Source organism: Ceratotherium simum, chromosome 30 (genome assembly GCF_057802395.1).
Source record: "Ceratotherium simum simum isolate JZ-2026a chromosome 30, ASM5780239v1, whole genome shotgun sequence".
Lineage (NCBI taxonomy): Eukaryota > Metazoa > Chordata > Mammalia > Perissodactyla > Rhinocerotidae > Ceratotherium > Ceratotherium simum.
The window spans coordinates 33,583,303-33,608,162 of NC_141929.1; positions in this window are offsets into that span (position 1 = coordinate 33,583,303).

The window sequence follows — 24,860 nt, forward strand, 5'->3', positions numbered from 1 at the left end:
TTGAAGAGGTATCTGCTCTCCCATGTTCATTGCACTATTATTCACAATAGCCAAGATATGGAAACACCTAAACGTCTGTCAGCAGACAAATGTATACAGACCATGCGGGTACATATATATATATAAAATTGAATATTATTTAGCCATGAGAAAGAAAGAAATCTTGCCACTGTGATGTGGTTGGACCTTGAGAGCATTATGCTAAGTGAAATAAGTCAGACAGAGAAAGACAAATACTGCATGGTATCACCTATATGCAGACTCTGAATAAAAAGACAAACCCATAGAAACAAAGTAGAAAAGTGTGTGCCAAGGACAGAGGGATGGGGGAAATAGGGAGAGGTTGGTAGAAGGGTGCAAACTTTCAGCCTCAAAAAGAATAAGGTCTGAGAATCTAATGTATAAGATGGTGACTGTAGTTGATAACACTGTATTGTGCAACTGAAATAAGCTGAGAGTAGAACTTAAATGGTCTCACCAGAAAAAAGAAAGATAAATATGTGAGGGGATGGATGTGTTAGTTAACTAGAAGGTGGGGATTCTTTACAATGTATACGTATATCAAATCACCATGATGTACATTTTAAATATCTTACAATTTTATTTGTCAATTATACCACAGTAAAGCTCAAAAAAAAGAAATAAAAGAGTACTCCCTCAAAAAATTAAAAAAAAGAGAAGTTAGGGAAGCCTTCAGTGAAGAAGTCGTAATTGAGCTGAAATCTGAAAGAGAAGTGTTTGTGAACTGAAAAATGGAAGGGAAGGGAAGGGGCATTTCAAATGGAGGGATGTCAGAGGAGAGAGTTTGGTGTTTGAGAATTGGAAGGAGGCCATGAGGCTGGAGTATGGGGATGCGGGCAAACAAGGTGAGGATAGAGCTGAAGAGGCAGCTAGAAACCAGATCTGCCACAGGCTCTCTCCATCCCTCATGGTATTTGCATTTCAAAAGCCTCTTTTTGCTGAGCGTCTGGCTCTTGGTAAGTGGGGTTGTAGAAAGGCTGCCATGTAAGTCACAACTCAAACCAATAACATCCCTTGATGGCAGTCCATGACTGAGCTCTTGGGGGATGGTGAGGTGAAGGCAACACTTGCCAACATATTGCATCGGTATTTCCCAGAGCTCCCCAGGATCTCAGCCCTGACTGCTCTCTGTAGAGCATTCCCAGAGGGGTGGCTTTGGACTCATAGCTGAGATCACCATCATCCTAATAGGGAAAGAAAATAGAATGTTGACATGGGAATATGGAATGTTAGTACCAGAATAGCAAATGTTAAAACTGAAAGAGATATTACCTTCAGTAGGTGGAACTACCTACTCTAGAAATTGAAGGTCTGGAAAAAGTATAGGTCGTGTGTATGAGAACCAAACTCTTGTTCTCAAAGCATTAGCCACAGGAAGGCATGTGGTAGAATTTCAGGCTGTAGCTTGACCACATCACAACATTGCCCTCTTCCCCCTCCCAATGCACACGTGCACACACACCTTATAAAGCCCTACTCTTTACTACTAGAGATCTGTATTATGCCATGATTGAGGCAGATAATTCCATGAGGTCTTTGCATTTCATTTCTACTTTGATATAAAGTTTGCAGTATTGACATAGTCACAGAGCAAAGAGAACTATGACTTCAGTGTCATAATTTATGTAGCTGATCCCATAAGATTGTGTTTCATGTCCTATCACATTGCATTCACCTTATATTTACCCCCCTTTGGGCTGCTTGGACATTAGTTATGAAGTGTGGCTGGAGAGCAGAGCTCTGGTGTTCCAGCAAGGACAGGCAGGAAGGAATTTAGGGGAAGGGGGTTCTGTTGGCTATTCTCAGCTTATAGCCAATAGGCCACTGCCTCCTCCAGCAAAGCATGGAGCCAGCCTGGGCCAAGGGAAGCAAGTATGCTAAGACGTAAAAATTCTTCTGTAACCTGAATGGCCTGCTAAGTGGGCATGTGACTTATAACATGATAGACATGTGGGGAAGGAAGGAAAGAAGGAAGGAAGAAGGAAGGAAGGAAGGAGGGAAAGGAAGGAAGGAAGGAAGGAGGTGGTGCCAGGAGCCTGCAGTGACAGCCCTTCACTCCTGCGGGAGGAAACCCCCTCTCCATCTAGCCCCAGCTTGGAGGCTCGGGGATGAGTCTCTCACAGGCTCTCTCCACTGCTATCTTACACTTCCTTCAGTTGAGCTGAGCTCTGCCTGCTGTAGCTTTCTCCCCTCTTCCTGTCCTTGGGGATTTGAATTAGTTCATCCTAGGGCACTTTTCCCCAGTAGGATGGGGAGTGATGGAAGACGTTCCCTCTGGAGGAATGCATCTGCGGAGCTACTGATGGAGAGCTGCTGCAGCTGGTTGCCCCCAAACTTGTGTGTTGTTCCTGTGCGGGAGTGGCATGCTCTAGCTCCAACCCTGTGAGACAGGAAGGAACAGGGACAAGGGTTTGGGCAGCTTGTGCCGTCCCTCTCTTCAGAATGCTCCTAATAGTCCTGGCTTAGTTCCATTTGAGCTTGCCCCATTACCAAAGCTGATTGGACTGGATGGTCACCTGACCTAATCTGAGCCAATCAGTCTCTCTCAAAAATATGAATGGCGTGGAAAATACAGCCAGGTCACACTGGCCTTGGAACTATAAGGCTACGTGGAGTTGGGATCACAAGTAGCAATCTGGGTCAAACTTGCCAAGGTTTGGAGGAGTGGAGCAAAGAACCTCAAAAAGGAAGACAGTCTACAGAGAGAATGGACTAAGCTTGCAAAGAGAAGCAGAAATGAGAGGCCAAGTGGTCCCCCAAACGAGGAGGCAAAAAGAAGAACTGGCTGATGACTTTCCAGTTCCCATAACGACCAGCTGTCTTTCCTCACATGGGTTTCACAAGATTTTCTTGCATCCTTCCAATAAATTCCTCATGGCCAAAGCCCGCTTGAGTGAGTATCTGTTTCTTGAAATAAAGTGATCCTTTAGACCGGGTTGTAAAATGTGATATCATGGGGAAAAGATAACCCCCCTGGCTTGCCAGTCTTAGGCGTATGGTTTAAGGGAGGGGCCTCCAGCTCCAGATTCTCTCTTCCTCTGGCACGCCATCCTGCTGTAAATTGCAACATTAGAGACCCATTCCATTGCGTTAAGGATTTGTCTCTCAAGGAACTTAGATTAATGTAACTCAAAAACTAAAAGGAGCCACTCAGGGATAATTAGGTTGGAAGGTCTTTCAGAGGGGCAGACAGATGAGTGCATAGCCCTGCAAAAACGAGATTCCAGATGCACAAGATCCGAGATGTCTGTATACCCCCACTCCTTTCCACCAGACCACCAGCTCTACTTTTATTAAAATCATTCTAACAGAAGGATTCTTCGTCTATATGAGAGCATTTCCTCTAAAGGCCATGGGGACTTGTGACCTCCTCTTCAACATGCCAGAGTAAGCACCAGCTCTCTCTATCGAGCAGAGATTTCCAGGAATATACTCGGTGAGTCTTTTTTCCCGAATAACTTGGTTTCCTCATCTGTGAAAAGGAGAGGGCAGGCGAGGAAGGTCTCCGATGGCCCTCTGTAAGGCAGGGTGACCCACTCAAACGCCTTTGGGTGAGTAACGTAAAGGAGCAGAGTGGGCCAGGTGGGAACTTGGCAAACTAGGGGAGGCAAGAAATGCTCCAAGAGCTTCAAATTAGGACGAAAAAGAAAGACAAAGAATGAAAGTATAGACCAAGCAAACCACCTCTTGGGCCGCATTTGTCTTGTGGGGTGCCAGTTTATAACCTTTATCCTGTGGTCTCTTCCAGTACTGGAAGTTTAATGCTTCTAAGTTTACCTTTGGGTATGAGGACAACTAAGATGAGGAACGTGAGTAAAGACAGAAAATTCTTACTGAGAATGGGAAATTATTTGGAATTCCTGTTGGAGTTGATTGTGGGAAGAGAAGTCTGGGTGTAGAAATAACTTTTCCCTCTCCCGTCCCATCTTCCTTCTCATCTTATGCCTTCATTTCTTTTCCTACCTGCTCTGCTGGGCCTTCTGTGTTTTTCACGAGCAGGGCCAATGATTTGTGTTCAGTGACTCCTGCATCGTATGGGGACTTGGCAGAGACCCAGAGAAATGACATGTGAATAACGCTATGGCTTTGTGCCAAGTGCAGCTGAATTTGTCACTGAGGATTTCCCATGGCTTGGACCACGTGTCGCTGTGGTGCTCAGAGATGCTCAGTAATGAGCTAATGTTCTTGGCGTGCAGGTGGACTGGGACCACGTCTCCCCAGGCAGTAGTGCTGATGGCTTTGTTAGTGGTCCTCCTCATTTGCTCAACGAGGGGCATCTCTCCATATAATGCACTGGGCCAGGCATCCTTCTAGAACCCCCATGTAAGTTCCAGAGCTGGCCAAGGCCCGGGATGCCTGACATAATCACTCTCGCTGCTTTCTCTCTCTGAGCGTCACCAAAAATCTTGTCCTAGGATGATGATATTAGAGACTTGGAAGAGGCCTTGGTTTTCCAGTATTTTTAAAATAATGGAAATGGTAAATACATTGAGAATTCTGGCACCAGCTGAGTTTAAGTTTTTCATACAAATTGTGCCAAAAAAATGTTTTAAATGATACTGTTCTTTATTTTCCCTATTTCACCTCCTCCGACTTTCTGTTGTCCAGCACACACGCCTAAGCTCAAGACTGCACAAACCAATCTCAGTCTGACCCTGATTAAGATCGCCTTCCAGCACAGCTGAGAAACAGCTGTTCCTCAGTGAACCGCCCCCAGCACACCCCAGCCACCCTGCCGTCCCCAGAGGCCATTCCTCAGAAGCCAGCTGTTGTGAGTGAGAAGAGGAGAGGTGTCAGTCCCATTCATAGTGCTTGTAACAGGATTCTGTCTTTGTTTTATCCTCTCAAGTTGAGCATGGAGCTGTTATGACTGGGGGAGGAATCATCATTTCCATGTCCGCTGGAGACGGAGAAGGGATTCGTAAATCTCCTTAGTTAGAAGAGAACATTTTTGCTAGGATATCGGGGTTGATTTCTTTTGGAATACCAGCTTTTCTTTGTTCCAGTCTGTTTTCGTTGTTGTGGCATTCCATTCACTGCCATTTAGCGAGTGAAATTATGGAGGGGGAGGAGTTTCGGGTATCAACCTGAGGCCCTGAAAGAGCTTCAGGAAGCTTCCAAATTAAAGCTGGTAAAGTTGACCAAGAAGAAGACAAGAAGATTCCTGTTGCTCTGGTTATAGGAGAAAGAGTGGTTTTTGTTTATAAGTGGAAGTCTGGAGACTTTCATTATCTTAGTTTGTGACCTGCCTCTCGGGGTATCTTCTTTTAGTTCATCCGGGTGGGTGTAATTTAAGGAAACGCCTCCCAACACTATAAGTCATGCTATACTTTCCATCCATCTAAATTCTGGATCCATTCTCTTCTCTTGTAATAATAACGAACATGTGTGGATTGAAGTATCATTTATAAAACATTCGTTATGTCATTTTGAGAAAATGGAGGCTAAGGGATTTTTCAGTGACTTGGCCAGCATCCCCTGTCTGTAGATGGTGGAGAAAGACCCAAATCCCACAGCACAGTGCTCTACGTGCCATATAAAGTCCACATCTAAACATAATCTTAGGATAAATTTCTCAGGAATGCATCATTTTTAAAGGGCAAAAGTTTTAGGAACTGAAGATTTAAATAAGTAAACAGTATATACATATGTATATAACACACACATACTCACATGTGTGTGTGTGCATGAATATGTGTGTTATACACATATATATGTATATAGAAAAGGAGGCAAAATCCTGAACTAATTAACTAATTTATACTAAAGTGTAGATGACTTAGCATGCTTTTCTTTTTAAAGAAGTTTCTTTAAACACATTTGTTTAAAGATGACTAGACGGGCAGTGTTTAGGCTGAGGCAATGCATGCAAATACTATAATTCCGTAACATAATATCCAGTATACACATAGTGAACAGTATAATACAGTGTCAGGTTATTGAGAGAGATCATTTGTCTCAAGCAAAAGATGTTACCTTTCCCATTTTATAGTCTTTAAATCACATGAGGGTTACATTTTAAGACACATATCTGACAGCAAATTCTTCCTTGTTTTTATATCGTGATTAATTTGGAAACATTGCATTTATCCATTTACTTAATAAGCACATTTTGAGCACTTATTATTAATCAGGCAATGTTCTAGAAACTGAGGGTATGAACATCACTAAACCAGGTGTTGCTTCCAAATGGATATGGCATGAAAGGTCCTAGAGAAATTTCTGAGCTATTGGAATCCAAGATGGGACACACTTATGCTGGCTCAAGAATGAAGCTGTCATAGGGAAGGGAACATCTGAGTGTGGCTTTGAAGCATGGAGTCCACCAGGCAGAGAAGGAAGGGAAGGGTATTCAAGGCAGAGGGACTAGCCTGTGGGGAGAGGCATCAATTAGAATATTTCATGTTACAAAAGGTTGTTCAAAAGAATTTATTACACATTCAACAAATTTCCTGAGCACCTACAGTGTACCTGGCACACTGTCAGGCACTGGGGAGACACAAACCTCTGATACGGAAGCCCTGCCATCTGGAAACTTAGAATCACAGAATGTTGGGACTACAAGGGATCTCAGCAATGATTTATTCCAGTGCTCTTCCAGATTCTGTTGCTGAATTCTAAGAGTTATGCTTCCCAGGCCCCTAGTGAGGCAAGAGGGCACTGGGGATGTGAGTGTATCTGTCAGCTTAGGCCAAGTTGTGCTGTAGCAACAAATGACCCCCACATCTTAATGGCTCACAACAGTAAAGCTGTATTTCTCACACATGTGATATGACCATCATGGATCAACCTTGGCTTTGCTTCACATTTTCTTCATTCTAGAACCTGCTGAAGGAGAAGCTCTTATTGGAACACGCTGGGCCCATTTCAGGGGGAAAAGAGTGGTGGACCATGGCTTTTAAAGTTTCTGCTTGGCCGTAGACCTGTCACTTCTGTCTACACTCATTGACCAAAAGCAAGTCATATGGCCAAGCCTGACATAGGCACAACAAGGAAGTAGACTCTTTCTCCAGGATTGGGGGAAATATTTTGAGTCATGTTGCCATCTTCATCACGGAGTTTAGGAATCCGCTACTCTGGCTTCAACTAGTGCATCTCCGTGTCTACTGTTTTATACAGTACACTCATATGCAACATTTTGCTTGAAACAAGCATGGCAAAGAATGCTGGATATCCACTAAAATCTGTTTCCCTTTCCACAATGTAGTCAGGACTCACCTTGCATCTGGGTGTGGTTGTATGTCCAGTTCTCATCTTGTAGAATGTATGTAAAAATAATACGTACTGATTTCAGGCCATAACTTTTAAGAAGCAAGTGTCTACTATCTCCACAATATCTCTCCCCATAGGACAGCCAGAAGCAGACAATGGCAAGGCCCTAGGAGACAGCCCAGACACAAGGGAGATGATCTCCGAGTCACAGTGGGGAAGAAAGCTGCCAGCTCTCCCATCCTGGATTGTTGGGTGAGTGAGTAAGAAGCTTCTCTTTTTTTTCAGCCATATACATTTTCGGGTCTATTTGTTATAGCTGTTTAAACTCTAAAGATTGTGCATATAAAAATAAATTTGATCTCATTTAATTCTTTCCTTGTTCCAAGAAGAAAGCAGAAGATCAGGGAGAGATGGCATCTTGCCCACATTTACACAGAGTTATGGTAGAATGAAGACTTCAAGCCAGGTCTCTACCTACAGGGTAGGGTTTCTCCCACTATATCTGGCTGGTACCCCAAGGGATGGAACATATAATTCAAATTTAGGTTCCAATTTGCTGGTTCACACCCTGAATCTGGTCCAAAGATGAGTCCCGTGTTTCCTTCATGGGGTTTCAAAATAACATGAATTAATTGCAAATATTTAAATATCAGTATGTTTCACAAGAATAGTTAGGTTTCAGCTTCTCTTGAAACATCCTAAGGTCTGGCAATGCTGGGTCCATATTCCCACGAGGGAGCAATTGACTTTAGTTCCTCCCTTGTTAGACCTGGCATGTCCTCTCCAATTCACCAGGGTCCTCTCTGCGCCCAGCTGTTTTCCTGCCTCTGAGACATAGAATTAGTTGTTATTTATTGTGATGCTCATACAGGCTAATAGTAAAGAAGAATGTAAATTTTAATTTTTCCCTTGCTCCTATAAAAGTCAGAATAATGAAGCAACAAGAGAGAAGAAGTTAACAAAAAAATGGGAGAGAGTACATTTCTTTGGGAAAGTGAAGAACCATGCCTACCCCAGCCCACTTCACTATTTATGTTACCTAAGCCCCCACAAGCATTTGCATTTTAGATACCTGGACTAGGGATTCTTGCAGGGAGATGACTTCTCTTTCCGACCATTGCTGAGCCAGGACAAGAGTTCTTTTCTGAGCCAGAGGCACCATTGCCTACATTGGTGTGGCATCACCACTTCCTTCAGCCCTGTGGTGGGTGCCTACTGAGAACAAGGCCCCAAGCCAGAGGCCTGGGCCAGTGGGAGGGCGAGGGTCCAGCAGTGACTGAGATGGGGTCTCTGCTCTCCAGAGCCTGGGAGGAAACATCAAGGAAGGCTTTAGGACCATATGTCTCAGCCTTATTTTCCCCTCTTCAGCACGCATGACGGATGATTTGCTCATGAGGGACATCCCTCCCAAAGCCCACCCAGGGTGTATGTATCCTGTAATAATATCTTAGAATATTAGCTGATGTTTTTCTGCTGGACCTCCTACGAGCCCCTGTGCTCTATCACTTAAGAATTCTACTTTCTTGGTTCCCTAATGGCTAACATACAAAGGGAAAGTGTTTCTGCTCTTGCTAGATGGAAGAACAGGTGGTAAGTTCTAGCAGAGGTTCTAGGCTCCAAGACTAGGAAATGTGTCCCTGCTTGGATATTTATGCAAACCTCTGCTCCAAGGCACCCTTCCTTGTGAAGACTTCTGCTCAGCACCCAATTTGAAATCACAGCCCTCCTCACCATCCCTCCTCCCTGTCCCCACTCATCCCTGAGCTCACTTTGTGTATGTTTTGCTTGTTTAATGGTCTCTAGGTTGTGAGCCCCATGGGGGCAGGCACCTGGTTCACTGGGGTCTCCTCAGTGCCTGGAGCAGGCCTGGCACAGAGGAGCAGCTCAACAGATACTGATCGAATATGAATGGGGTGGATTTGACGCTGATGGGTCTTTGAGCAAAGGCCCTGCTCTCTACCACATAAATCAGGTCCTGGGGTAAGTGGGGTATAGGGTAGGGGTGGTGGCACTGGAAACCACGTACAGATGAGGAGATACGTGAGCAAAAGAGAACTGTGCGTCTTCCCAGGACTGGGGAGGCTGAAGTTTCCAGAGTGGATATAATGGCATGAAAAGTCTGGGTGGACACGCCAGACTGTGGTGAGAAAGCAGTAGAATGTTTCCTGGGAACTCAGAGCATGCTGGGTTTAGCTCAGAGAGCTGACGGAACCGGCAGGCCTTGGGACTGTGAGCAGAGCCACAGATAGTACTAGGAAATCTCATTGGGTACCATCTTGGATAAAGGACAACACTGAGGACGAGGGCTGGGTCCCACCCTCCCTAAGGCTTCCTCCCAAGTAAGTTGGGGGGGATGGGCAGAGCAGCCCTGACTCAATTGAAATGAAGTCTTCACCCCGTGGTGAAATGAGGGTCTACACAGAAACAATTAAAAAATTAACTCCCATTTCTCACTCGTCTGTGTTTATGGACTGAAATTCGTATTCCTAACATGGACAGTTCTTCACAGCTGTATCTACACCACTTTCTCGATCACTCACGGCAGGCACGTAAGAATGATTTTGCTACAGGAATAAGTGTGGATCCACTCTATTTCTAAAAAGTAATTAATTCACAAATTCCCATAACTTGGCTCTCATTTGTCAGGTTACTCATTGCACCCATTGCAACAGATTAAGAACATGTGTTCAAGACCCACTGCTATGACGATGGGGGAAAAAGTGCCGGCTGTTCTGGGGAGAGCCCTGGGCTGTGAATCTCAAGACCCGGTTCGGGCTACAGCTTTGCCAACGATTAGCTGTGGGCTCCTGACAAATTCCTTCCCCTCTCTGGGCTTCTGCCTTCTCATCAGATGACTATGGGAATGAAATGGCTTGTCAATTATATGTGACTGTCATAACTGCATACCAGCTGTGCTGTTGTTTATGCAATGATTTTTCTTTAATTCAACTAAGAGTTTGAATATTTCTGCTCTGTTGCTTGAGATCATCCAGTGTAAGAAGGGTTAGCGTGGGTGAACTTTCAATGTCCTTTCTCTGTGACATTCTGGTCTGTACTCTGTCACTGAGCCCCCTCCAAACTTCCTGTGGGCAGATAGTCTACTCAACCCACCCCTTGAACACTGGGGGAGCTGCCATATTTTGTTCCCAAGACCTGGCTGTAGCCACAGGTGACTGTTCTTAAATGGATAGGTTCTTAGAAAATATTTGACAACCTCACCTTTGTTAAGTGTTCCCCCAAGGGATTTCAGTTGGGTCCCTGTTTTCTTGTTGTTTGTATTTTACCACGTCTAAAGTGCCTCTTACCTTCACGGTGTGATGCAAATAAGAATACCTGACGTGGTATGCTTCGGTTGAAATAAATAAATCCCAATGAAGGCGAGGATTTGCCAGCAGTCCACTAGAGGGCAGCAGAGTAGTGAGAATCGGGATTCTCAGAGGCTTTGTACATTGAAGTGTTGACATGTGACTTGGCAATTGAATAATTTTTGATACTGTCCTGACACATAAACACCTAGAAGCAGGTTTTCAAAGGTTATTTGCACACTAAAAGAGGAATTAACAAAACGAACTTGCATGCCAAAAGTAATTTTCAATATTCTACAAAGAACCGTGGCCTCATTACGAGATTGCTTCTAGAGAATATTCAGCTATGGTTAATTGGATATGTGAAACTTAACTGGCAAACACACATTCAAAATAAATCAGGCTGAATAGACCTTAAAAAAGGTAGATCCGGTGACTAATAAAAATTTCTGCTGAGATTTGGGGCCTAGCCAGTTCATCCAAAAGGAGAAATTTGGTTATAAGCGATTTTTCTGTCTCCCAGCCCTTGGTGCGCCCAGATTTGTGGTGCTAACCTGGTTAAACAATTGTACACAAACCACATGGTTGTGTGTGTTATTTTGATAATTTATTTTTAAGCTATTACTTTACCCGCAGCATAAAAAGTCAGCAAATTATCAGAGTTTATTCCACTGACATTCTCACACCTTGAGAAATAGCCCATTTGCATTATCACAGTTTGATATATTTCCCATTTACTCAGCTTCTTTGGCAAGTTGGCATTTTAATTTAATTATACTTTTTGCTAATGGTCTTTATTTTTCAGTGTCTGTGTGTAAAACACCCTTAGGTTTGATTATCACCCCCTCCTCTTCCCAGTGCCAAGCCGTAGTGCAAATTTATAAACTGACAAAATTCAGCGTAAAATTCAGGGAGGTGAAATGAAGGAATCTGTAAAGAAATCCTGCTTGAACCATGAGGCATTTTCTTCGCTTGCAGAGTGTGGCTCCGTCGTGCACTCGTTTAGTTCCTGGCCTTGGTGTCACTAACAGGAACCACAGCACAAGAGAAGGTGGGTGAGTGCTCACCCAGGTCCGAGAGGGACAGGGACCCCCGAGGGCTTGGACTCCTCACCGGGTCTCTTCTGTGCCTCTGAGGATCTGGCAACAGCAGCAATAGCGCGTTTCCTTGACTTCTTGGCGATGCTTGGAGCTTTGTGGCTTCTCCCTTAGGGATAGTAACTGATGGTGGAGGCACGTAGCTCTCCTTGAGGCTGTGGCTGGCCAGCGGAGTCTAGACAAGGGGTCTCCCTGGGCTTCAAGGCTGCACTGGCGTGCATTTAACAGCAAAGAGGAGCTAATGAATGGATATATCCAGAGAGGCGAGTATACACACCCGTACTCACATTTACACAAGTGTGTACAATCTATTTCCTTGATGCTAAGAAAGCTATTGACTGTAAGACACACCACTGATTCGATAATAGCCTTTCCAAAAAAGGAAAAGAAAGAAACCCTACAGGTTTACACAGACACATCAATTGCAAGGTAAATTCCAATTTCAGAAATGATAAAAGGTAGATCAAAAATCAGGTAAACAAAGGCTGATTTTGAAAGTCTTGGAAATTTAGTGTCTATATAATTTTGATAGCTGTATTTAAGGCAAAGCTGGCTTTCAAAACCTGTCCCAGTGTACAACTCAGCATCTGAAAACCTCTGTAACCATAGTCATGACTCCTAATTGGGAGATAAATCCCTGTTCTAATTCACAGGGATGTAGGAATTAAAATGACGTGTGTCTGTGGAAGTGCTCTGTAAACTGTAAAGTGCTGGGTAAATGTTGTTTTTGTTATTGTATTTCACTGGCTATGTCTTATCTGTTTGGTCAGGTTTTTTTTTTTTTTTTTTGACTCAGTTTAGTTGTCACACAGAAGCCTCCCTCTGACCTGTCCGCATCACCCCCTTACACCTTCGCCATCCCATCAGCTTGGATGCTTTGTCTTATAGAAGTGTATGGACAAGAACCAATGCATTTAATCAGTTTAGCAAAGCCTGGGATAATTCATTTGTCTGTTCTTGAAAAGACGAGCATCTGCTGCTGCTGAGAAAAACAGGAGAATTCTAATGGTGGAGGATTTTCCATTAAAACAGAGGAGGCGGAGGCTGGGGGAGGGAGGCCTGTAAGTGTATCAGGCAAGATCTTGGTGACACTAGTCAAGGGCCTCATGAACCCATTACACACCTTGGAGAGAGAGGGGGCAGGAACCGAGCCACGGGAAAGGCTGCCTGCTCCAGCGCCAGCAGGAAGGAAAGAAAGAGACATACAATTGAAGAACAGAGCGTGTTAATTACCTTACTCAGGGGATCTTATAAAACATGATGTATATGTAAATTGCTACAATGAATATGATTACTGCAGGATTTAATTTTCATAGAGAGGAGCGAGAGGAGGGAGACCGGGGCTTAGATGCCACCCTCTTTGATCTTTGCTTTCTCTTCTATAGATGGGAAGTCCTGTTCTTCTCTGACTGTTAGCCTCTCCACTGGCCAGATAACGCAGTCTCTCCCTTGCCTCTCCAGTTGCTACTCAACTGTTTGTTGGATGAATGAGATCCTTTTGTACCATGAGAGATAGGATATAAGGTCAGACACATAATGGGAGCCAGACCATGTCGAATGTCTGCTATCTTCTGGAGGACTTTGAGTCTCTATGGCTACTCCCTGGTGTAGAGAACTGACAGTGTGGGTAGTGGGGCCACCGGGAAGCAGGGAACCAATTAGCCAGGGATGAGCAGGGTCGGGGGAGGTTTTGACACCAAGGAGGGGATGAGAAGGAGAGAAGTCATGAGATTCTGACATATTTTTAAATCATGGGAATTCAAGTGGATGTGACAAAAACACCAAGAGGAGAGAAGGATAACGCTAAGCTTTTGGCCTGAGCAAATGGAAGAACAGTGCTGTCATTTTTGTTTTGTTTTGTTTTTTTTGCTGAGGAAGATTAGCCCTGAGCTAACATCTGTTGCCAATCCTCCTCATTTTTCGCTTGAGGAAGATTAGCCCTGGGCTAACATCTGTGCCGATCTTCCTCTACTTTACATGTGGGTCTCTGCCACAGCATGGCTGATGAGTGGTGTAGGTCCATGACCGGGATCGAAACCTGTGAACCTGGGCTACTAAAGCGGAACGTGCTGAACTTAACCACTACGTCACAGGGCCCACCCCAGTGTTGTCATTTTTTGATACAGGGAAAATATTTATTTAAACAATGCCAAGTGTAAACTTTGTACCAGTTGAAAGAGGAAACAAGTACTATTGGGGGTAGAGTGAGTTTGACTGACAGAGAGCAGACAAGAATTCAAGAAAAGATGTAGGAGAGAGAAAGAATAAGAGAGAACAAATATAAGGACAGGTTCAAACCCTGACAAATACTTGCTGTGCAGAAGGCTGGATTCTGCTCCATCTGGGAGCATACCTGTCTGTCATTATGATCTAATTATTTTTGTGCCTGTGTTGTCCCTTCATTCATGCAACCATACGTTCTTTGATAGCAGGATCCTCTGACTCTTGGGCACACAGTAGGCATTCAGTTAACACTTCCAAACTGGCTAGGCAGGCACAATGGCTGGAACCCAGCTCATCTCCTCACACTAACTTGATAAATCTAATTGGAAGGGTGGACCAGCATGGGAGAAAGTATTTTTTCTTATTTTGGCTGGAAGGGACCTTCAGATCCTAACATTATCCCTCGTGCCTTGCTGCCCTTGGGGCAGCACATCTCTCCTGTGCTCACACTGAAGATGCTGCGTGGAATGCCGTGGCCTCCTTGTTGCCTTCTTTGTCTAGTCTAAGGGTCTAAGAGAGGAACAGTCCCGGTATAGTTTTTCCTAGTAAAAAGTGTGGCCTCAGAGTGTCAGGACCTTAAAGAAAAGAATCAATAGACTGCAATTAAGTGCAATCAGCCCTTTTGTTCTTTGCATTTGGGAGACCCATGTTCCATGGTTGATGGGTGGCAGATGGGATGGTTAGAAGTTTGGTGTTATGGGAGACGCTTGAATATTTTACAAACCGAAGAAAATCCATGTCACCTCCTTTGTTCATTGGGAAGAGGATGTGGGTAGAGTGATCAGAACTGGTGGTACCTACTGAGAAAAAAAGAAAGATTTGAGTTCTTTTTTAGGTCATAATTTTATTGTTTAATCATTTTTTAAGATAGAGTCATGCATTGCTTAATGATGAGGATACATTCTGAGATATGTGTCATTAGGCGATTTCGTCGTTGTGTGACCATCCTAGAGTATGCTTACACAAACCCAGATGGTATAGCCTACTGCACATCTGTAGACCTACTACACACCTAGGCTATATGTAGATCTGATCTTATGGAACCATCAACATATATGCGGTCTATCATGGACAGAAACATCATTATGCAGCGCAAGGCTGTATATCATTGGCCTTCGTATGCTCTGCCACTTTAAGGGGCTTAGTGGAGAAAAAAACTTGCAGACTGTCCTTGTGTTCTACGTTTTATTAGTCAGGGTCAGCTCCCCATCTCTGATTGCCAGGGAGCCTTTTGCACCCAACATTTGGCTTAAATGGTGTTTTGTGCATGAAGAAAAGAGCATCCTAACCAGCTGCATGAGCCAAAGCATCATCAGGGCCCTCACTTGCTGAGAGAATTGGGAGACCCTGGAGGTGGCTTTCCTGGGAAGGTGGAGACTGTCTAGTCCAAAGGGTCTTTGCTATTTGGTCTTGGTGACTGTTGGCTGCGAGAGGGAGAGCCAAAAAGCCTGTTTCCTTCTCTGCTGGAGAAATCTGCCTCTGAAAACGTCAGGCAAGAGCACCAGGGGCCCAGCTTTTCTAAAACAGAGATAAGGGATCCAGCAGAAGAGAGAGAAAGTCTGTTTTCTGTGGACCCTTAGCCTCTTCACCTAAAAGGTATTCAGCACACAAATATCTTTACAGTTCCCTGTAGTTACTGTTATGGGTTGGATGATGTTCCTCCAAAATGATATGTTCGAGTCCTAAGCCCTAGTACCTCAGAAGGTGAGCTTTCTGGAAATAGGGTCTTTACAAAGCTAATCAAGTTGAAATGAGGTCATTAGGGTGGGCACTAATCCAGTATGACTGGCATCCTTATAAAAAGAGGAAATTTGGACACAGAGACAGACATGCACAGAGGGAAGACAACGTAAAGATACACAGAAAAGAAGATGGCCGTCTACGAGCCAAGGAGAAAGACCAAGAACAGATCCTTGATTTCAGACTTCTAGCCTCCAGAACTGTGAGACATTTCTGTTGTTTTAAGCCATCGCATTTGCGGCACTTTGTTATGGCAGCCCTAGAAAACTAATATAGTTACTTATGGCATTTACTACATCTTGAGTCATTTCATTGATTCCTTCTGATATATATCCATTGGTTGGTTAATATGATCTTTAGCTACATAGGCAACAGAGTCTGTGGTGTCAGGGTTACCTCCAAAGACAAATGACATAGGCTACATAGGATGGTTTGTAATAGTGATTTGCAGATCAGGAATTTGGGCTGGGCTCCACTGAATACTATTCTGCTTGTCTTGCCTAGGGTCATTCACGTGACTTCAGTCACAGTGGCTCAACTTTGGCTGGAAAGTCTAAGATGACTTCACTCCTAAGTCTGGTGGTTGGTACTGGCTAGGACAGCTAGGATGGCTGTGACAACTGGATGACCATATGATCTCCCATCCTCAAGGAGGTTAGCCTGGGCATCTTTGCATGGCCATGTAGGATTCCAAGAGTGTTATCCACATTCTTAATGATTTCCTTAGGATGGTTTCCCAGGAGTGAAATTGCTAGGTCAAAGGGCATGCAAAGTTTTAAGGCTTTGCCTGGGTCTTATAAAAATGCATGTTCTTTTAACAGATATTATGACCAGGTATTTTCTCTACAGTCATTTTCCCTTTGTTGATGTTTTCTATCATTCACATTCATGTGTAGAAAAAAAAAAGCCACACTCTCTACCTGACTGCGTTCAATCAATTCCTAAATTAAGTAGTGCAAGTGGAAACGTAATTCAGTCCATATATCCCCGAGGAGCAAGTGGACTGCAGATTCGTTAAGTGGGTTTCACCCTCCATTATTAAACATATCCCAACTTTCCTAGCTGGAGAAGGGAAAGGGACAATCATTTTTACTTAAATTAAATCATCATAGTATTAAAACCAAACAACTTGTCTACAGTTTCCTTTGTTCAGGAAAACCATGCATTTCTGTAATTTCTACATATGTCTCGTATATCATTGGAGCCCTTATTCATTTAAAATCCAAGAAGACATGCCTATTTAAAACCCGGCTGCCATTTTGTTTCAAGAGCCCTAATAGAACATCACTCAACCTTAACATCTATTTAGGTATTTTTCATTAGTGCGCCAGATTGGGTCAAAATCAGTGTGGGGCCAGAGTAGCAAGCTTAAGAGACAATGCTTTTTGACATCTAAGAGCTGCATAAATAACCTTGACCATCTGCTTGTAGCACAGACACTTAAAGGGGAAGAACAAACAAAGTCACAGGAGGGTTGCTTAGCAACTCCTGGTGTCATCCCCAGAGAGTCAACTTCTCCCAAAATTATCTTTCAAGAGAGACAGAGAGACATAGGCTAAATATTAAGTAGTTACATTTCAATGTCATTTATCAGTCAGTAAGAAGAGGAATATAAAAAAGTCAAACCTCTAAAAGAGTTTCTGAAATCCAAATCTTTTGATACAAGTTCTGAAATCTGTCCTTGGCAATCTTTTCGCCCCACTGGCAGGGATGAGAGTAAAGTTAGGAAGACAAGGATGTGTTTCTTTGGTTTCTGGATGATTGCTTCCCAAGGGCCTATATTCCAAACTGTATTCTGAGCTGAACTGTCTTCATGTTTCTCATAGAGTTGAATACATTTGTTTCCTCACTGGTAGGGAAAGGTTAAAACAAACAAACAGAAAATACTACAATTCATCCCAAATATTTCATTAAGTTCATCTTTAAAATCACATTGACATCTTTCATTGGTATAAGGCTTTGAAATAGTCTAGGCGTTGAAGTCACAGAGACATAAGTTCTGGTCCAAGCTTGGCCACATACCAGCGATGTGATGGGCAAGTCACCCTCTAAGCCTCAGGTGTACTCACCTGTTGGAATGAGAAGCGTATCTTCTATGTTAAGCAGCTTTTATAGTGTGGATTAATTGCAATTGTATACAAAGCAAGCGACACCAAGCTAGGCACATAGTAGGCTTGAATTGATAATATTTATCCTTATTAGTACGTTATTTCATTATACTATGTCTTTATATGATTAGGTAAGACATTATTATTCCCATCTTAGGAACAATAAAAACAGAGAGGGGAAGAAATCTCCCAGGTTCACGCTGCCAGTTCCGAAAGTCAGACAGGACCTAACTCCACATAGCAGCAGCAGCCGTGAGCTTCATACGGTTGATTGGGCTAATGAGGCTGAAATGATCAAGACTTCTTTGGGCTCTAACATAGCACCATGTTTATTTATTTTTTTTAAGTTTCATAATGGAAACAAGGAAGATGTTGAGCATCTGAGTTTAATAAAACATCTCTTATTCCCATGACTACTGACATTGACTGTAAGATTTGAAATCAGGACACTGGCCTCTATAGTACCACAAGGCCACCAACATCTACTTGGGTTCTTTTTGAACAGTCGCCCTAATGTGCAGCCCCAACAGACCAGATGCAACATTTGTGCCCGTTCCACGTTTCTAGCCTGGTGCAGGAGGTTCATCTCAGCCACAGTGGCTTATGTGGTAAATCTGCCTAGGAGAGTATGGTGATTTAGATTTCAGATCCTCAGGGAAAGTGGTGGCATGTTGGGTTAGGTTGGTGACTATTCTTAGGAATATTTGTTCCTGATTCAAACACAGGTGCTTTTCTTTTGCAAAATCAGAACAAGCAATCAGACTCCTGGTTCCACTCTCGAATGCACTGCCCACCCAGCAGTCTGGTGTGTCTCCTCCTCTTATTGCCAGCTGGGTCTTCTTCACATGGCCATTCCTACCTGTAGACTCTTATTAGCAAGTCCACCTCCAACTCTTCAAAACCAGGAGATGTGAATCCGTCCTTTTGTTTATGGAACAGCATTCTTAGGAGCTGAGGCTAGTGATGAGAGACAGAGGGAAGTTGAGCTGGTGGAAGACGGTGGGGAAATAGGGTGATGAGAGGACAAAGTCAAGTTTGGCTTGTGAGATGACTTTTTATCCCCTTAGACATGCTTTTCCCTCTCTAAGACATGGCACATTTCAATCAAAAGCCAAAGTAGCATCCTTTTCTAATTCATTGCAAATTTGAAACAAAATCTTACAAAAGTATGCATCTGCCGTGGGAGTGTCTGTGTTGGAGCGGACATGGTGTTTAGGCAGGGGAAAAGCAGAGTAGTTGATCAAAGTGTGTATATTGGGGCAGAGGAAGTATGGGGGCTTTTCAACAAGGCAACGGCTAGGCAGAGGGCTCTTCGTGATTTTTCATTGTTAAAATCCTGTATACTGGTTCTGTATATTATTGAGACAGACACTGCTGGTTATCTAGCCCCTTCTTCCTTATAAAAAATACCAGGGCATTTTTCCAGGCTTTCAGTGTGCCCCGCTACAATTATTCACTATATCAGACCCCTGCCCACTCGAGGTGGGCACATGACTCAGCTATGGCCAATGAAACATAAACCAAGAAGTTTGGAGAAAGCTTTCTGTCCTGATATCAATACCATCCTTCTAACTTCTTCTTTCTTCTTCTTCCTGCCTAGAATAGTGTGGAGGTTGAGGTGTGGAGATACAGCAGCCATCTTGTGACTAGGAGGTGATATGCATATGGGCAAGTGCCTATTAAGAAGGCACAGAGTATCTAAAAGAAAAGATCCTGGGCCGCCATCCTGAGCCACGTTCCAACCCTGGACTGCTGCCCACACACTCCTAACTATGAGGAGCAGTGTTTTGTTATTTGAACTAAATGCATTGCTAACTGATATAATTGATGACATCAAGCAATAACTGCATTTGTTAAGGTAAGAATAGCTGCTGTAGACAACCACCACCAAACAGCAGTGCATTTTAGAGTAAAAGTTTATTTCTCACTCACGTTAAGTCCCAAACTGATATTCTTGATCAGCAGAGAACTCTTCTCTACGAATAGTGATTCAGGGGTCTTGTTCTTTCTATCTGGTGGTTCTGCCATCTTCAACACATGGTTTTCAAAGTCACCCTGTGTGTGGACTTCCAGCTGGCAGGGTGGGAAGAGAGAGAGTATTGTGGGGTGAGGTAGGGACACCGGGAGGGTGTGTACCAGTCCCAGAAGTGGCACATGTCACTTCTTCCATCTTTCCATTGACTAGTACTCAGTCTTTAGTCACAAATAAATACATGTGAAGCTGGTAACGCAGTCTAAGTGTGTGCCGAGGAGGAAGAGAAGATGGGTTTAGTGGAAGACTAGCTGGCATCTGTGGCAACCACCAAAACCATACGTTGCCTGTCATTGCTTCATCCTTGGGGTGCTGCCTCGGAGTCCTGAGGGATGAGCTGGCACCTCATCTTTCATAGTGGTGGGTTACAGTCACGCCAGTCTTCCTTTGGTATTTGGATGATGGGATGTGAATGTAGATACGCAACCAGGCCTGTGGATTTCTTCAACTGATGAGGGAGAAGAGAAGGTAGGGGAGGGTGGCAGGGTCTGGAGGTAGATGATCATATCCTTGTTTGACTTGGAGTAAGCAGGATGTGGGGCAGAGAGGAATAAAAATTATTTACATTTCTTAACTTTCAAAACCACAAACTGTATGTCATAAAATTACAAATAGGATATAAACAGCAACTATTTGTTTGGCCAAGGTTCTTCACTCATCTTTTTGCTGGAAAGGAGATGGGGTGTAGTGGTTAGAAACTCAGACTGAGGCTTGGATCCTGGCTCCACCACTTAGTGGTTTTGTGACTTTGGGCAAATTCCTCAGTCGCTCTGAGCCTCAGTTTCTTTGTATGTGAAAGGAGTTACTAAAAGCAGTTGCCTCATAAGGATGTTGACAGCATTGAATGAGATGAAAGATATAAAGGTCTCAGTATAGGGTCTGACCTATAGTGAGTATTCAATAGCTGTTAGATGATGATGATAATTTGAGTAAATAAAACATTTCTTTTTCAGTTAAGGAAGTACTTAAGTGCCAAAAATCAACTTAATATTTTCTTTCTTTTTGAAATTTTATTTATTTATTTATTTTTAATTTTATTTATTTATTTATTTTTCCCCAAAGCCCCGTAGATAGTTGTATGTCATAGCTGCACACCCTTCTAGTTGCTGTATGTGGGATGCGGCCTCAGCATGGCCGGAGAAGCAGTGCGTTGGGGCGCGCCCGCCAGTAGCAGAGCGGGCGCACCTAACCGCTAAGCCACGGGGCCGGCCCTTTAAATTTTATTTTATTGCGGTAAGAACACTTAACGTGAGATCTGCCCTCTTAACTAATTTTTAAGTGTATAATATTGTTGATTATGGGCACAATGTTGTACAGCAGATCTCTAGAACTTACTCATCCTGCTTGACTCAAACTTTATGCCCATTGATTAGTAACTCTTCATTTCTCCCTCCCCCCCAGGCCCTGGCAACTGCTCTTTGATCCATGAATTTGACTATTTTAAATGTCTCATATAAGTCGAATCATGCAGTATTTGTCTTTACGTGATTGGCTTATTTCAGTTAGCATAATATCCTCAGGTTTCATCTATGTTGTTGCATATTGCAGAATTTCCTTTTTTAAGGCTTCATAGTATTCCATTGTATGTATATACTGTATTTCCTTCATTCATCTGTTGATGGACATTTAGCTTGTGTTCACACATTAGCTATTGTGAATAGTTTTGCAATGAACATGAGGGTGCTAATATCTCTTTGAGATCCTGATTTCAATTCTTTTGGATAAATGTCCAGAAGTGAGGTGGCAATTAAAAAGCTTTTGCACAGAAAAGGCAACCATTAATGGAGTGAAAAGGCAACTTACAGAATGCGAGAAATATTTGCAAATCGTAAATCTGATAAAGGGGTTAATCTCAAAAAAATATAAGAAACTCCTACAACTCAATAGCAAAAAAACAAAAACAAAACTAAAACCTAGATTAAAAAATGGACTAAGGACTTGAAGAGACATTTCTCCAAAGAAGACATACAAATGGTCAAAAAGTGTATGAAAATATCCTCAACATCGCTAATCATCAGGGGAATGCAAATCAAAACCACCGTGAAATATCACCTGACACTTGTCAGGATGGCTATTATTAATAAACAAAATGAAGGGGCCGCCCGGTGGCACAAGCGATTAAGTGTGCACGCTCCACTGCGGCGGCCCGGGGTTCGCCGGTTCCGATCCCAGGCGCGTACCGACGCACCGCTTGTCAAGCCATGCTGTGGCGGCATCCCATATAAAGTAGAGGAAGATGGGCATGGATGTTAGCCCAGGGCCAGTCTCCCTCAGCAAAAAGAGGAGGATTGGCAGATGTTAGCTCAGGGCCGATCTTCCTCACAAAAAAACAAACAAAAAAAACAAACAAAAAAAACCCAAAATTAAACAAAAAACAAGTGTTAGCAAATGTGGAGAAATTGGCATCCTTGCATATTGTTATTGGGAATGCAAAATGGTGGAAAATAGTATGGAGGTTCCCCCCAAAATTAAAAATAGAACCACCATATGATCCAACAATCCCACTTTTGGGTATTTATCCAAAAGTACTATTATTATTAAAAACTTATGATTCATCAACTTGGAGTGTCCAGAGAGAGCCTCTAGATGGTGCTGAAGCAGAGTCAGCTTGGCACCCAATCTGAGAAGCTCAAACATACTTGCTTATCATTTCTCCCAACCCAGGACCCTCACAAGTCAGAACTGCAGCTCTGTCAGATAAGGTAATCGGGAAAACTGCGCCCCTCTCCTTTACCTCTGTTAGTCCATGTGTCTTTGGAGTGGGAACGGTTGGCCATTCTTTGGTTGCTCCCTAAAACAATACCAACATCCAATCCAATTTAAATCCACTGAGACAGCATATGTTAAGCATACAAAGTATTGCTTATTACACATTAAATGCTCAGTAAGAGCAATTTCCCTATTTTTACTCTAACAGGCAAAAAATTTCTTTCCCCATCAGCGTGGTCAATGGGCAGCAAACTTTCAAAATCTGTGTATTTTCTTGCTGAAAATTGGTGGTAAGCAAAGTTTGCCTGATCGATTGCACTTATCTGAAAGGCTGTTTGATGTAGAGATTACAAGTGTGGGCTCTGGACTCAGACAGGCTTGAGTTAAAACCCAGCTCAGCCCAGAGCTATGTGATCTCAAACATGCTATTCACCACCATTTGTCAAATAGAGATGATGATACATCACTTATTTGAGGGAATGAAAGCAAAGTGCCTAGCACATGTAGGCATCCAGTACACATTGCTCCCCTTCTTCTTATTCAAAAAATATCTATTTAACCCAAACTCACCCTACATTGCACTTTTCAGCATGGCTCTTCCCTAAAGCCCTGGCTGTGAGGAGGGGGCTTCCACAGGACACTGCCTTCTATCAAAACCAACCTTCCCTGCTCCCTTCTTCTCAAGCCCCTGTCTTCTCTTCTAGCTGTGATGAGTTAGTTAGTTGGATGAACTAAACATGGTCAGGATGAGTTAGCCAACTAGGCTCCCTAAGGCGGTTCGTGGTGGTGAGAGGATAACCTGAGTGTGTATCCTCTCTGAGCAGCTGAGTTATCTGGGACCACCATGTCATATCTCTCAGCCCCAGTTCCTCGTCCACCTCATAAAGAGGTAGACTGACTCATCTCCACTGGTCCTTCTCGCCCTTAGCCTATGTTCCTTATGAGTGTAAAGCAGGCTACTATAGGCAAGAGAGGCCAAGAGACCATGTGTCTTTTCTAGAGATGCAAGTGGGTCTCGGTTATCCTCCTTTTGATGTATTTGACTATTTTCTCACCCTTCATGGGGAGCTGGCCTAGTCTGATGGATGAAGACAGAAATTCTCTGAATTGCAAAGTCAGCCCTGAAAGGCACTGTGGAGCTAAGAAACATGGTGGCCTTGGGAAAGCTGATAATTTGGTTTCTCTTTAAACGTGTTCCTGATATACCTGCACAGTCATGTCCCGCATAACAATGTTTTGGTCAATGACGGACCACATATGTGACAACGGTCCCACGAGATTAGTACCAAATAGCCCAGGTGTGTGGTAGGCTATACCATCTAGGTTTCTGCAAGTACCCTCTATGATGTTTGTGCAACGATGAAAATGCCTATGACCCATTTCTCAGAATACATCCCTGTCGTTCAGCGACGCAAGAACTGTATACGCAGTGCATGTTTGAGGACTTGATTTATCTAAGAATGAAAATTAATTACAAGCAGAAAGTCATACACCTCTGCCTTCACGTTCAGATGAGTGACTTATTAAGGTCCTGAAAATAATGTTTCTTTAAAATATTTGTTCATTTAAAATACAGGTAAATATATAGAAAAACACAAAAATTATTCACAATTTCACCACCCACAGAAACTCTGAAGATCCAAAAAATAAAAGTATGTGTGTACAGTTAGAATACATAAGCAGGTCAGAAAGGAACACGATGAAAAAGGAAATCTCTTCCTCAGTCCCTCTTCCCTACTGCGAGTAGTTTTCTGTGATTCTTCCAGAGGCATTTTACGTATTTGCCAGTACACACGTGCGCACATGCACACGTTAATTTCAGAAAAGGAATTTAACGAATTTGTTACTTCCACTAAATATAATCTTATATTTCAATTTTTCATCTCACAGTTTTTCTGTTACTCAAAATAGTGTAATGTTGGTCCCTTACAGTCACCAACGTAGAGGTAATTTATGTGGACATACTTACTAAGTTTTGTTTAAGCTGTCACTGAAGTTTCTTTATCTTGCCTTTACGGCGGTGAAATTTTTTGCTATCCTTTGTCCTCTCCTAAGTTCCCCTTCGCAATTTTCCAAATCAGACGTCTTCTTGGGAGGCATATTAGAAGGGTTTAAAATTTGGATAATAAAATAAATTGCTCATTTCCTGTAAACAGCATTCCAACATGCATTATTTAGTTTTGGAATTATCCTGATTACAACTGCTGACTTCAGGCAGCTCCGAGCTCTCTGTTCTTGGGCTTGGTGACATATTAGTTGTATTTTGAAAAAAAAAGCGAAAAAAATCAGTGGAATTTTCAGAGAGGATTTTTGGGTTTTTTTGTTTTGTTTTGTTTTAATCTCTAATCATGGCAACTGTCTACTTTTGTAGGACCAATTTATGTTTTGCCAGTTCTCTAAGGAGTCGTATGCG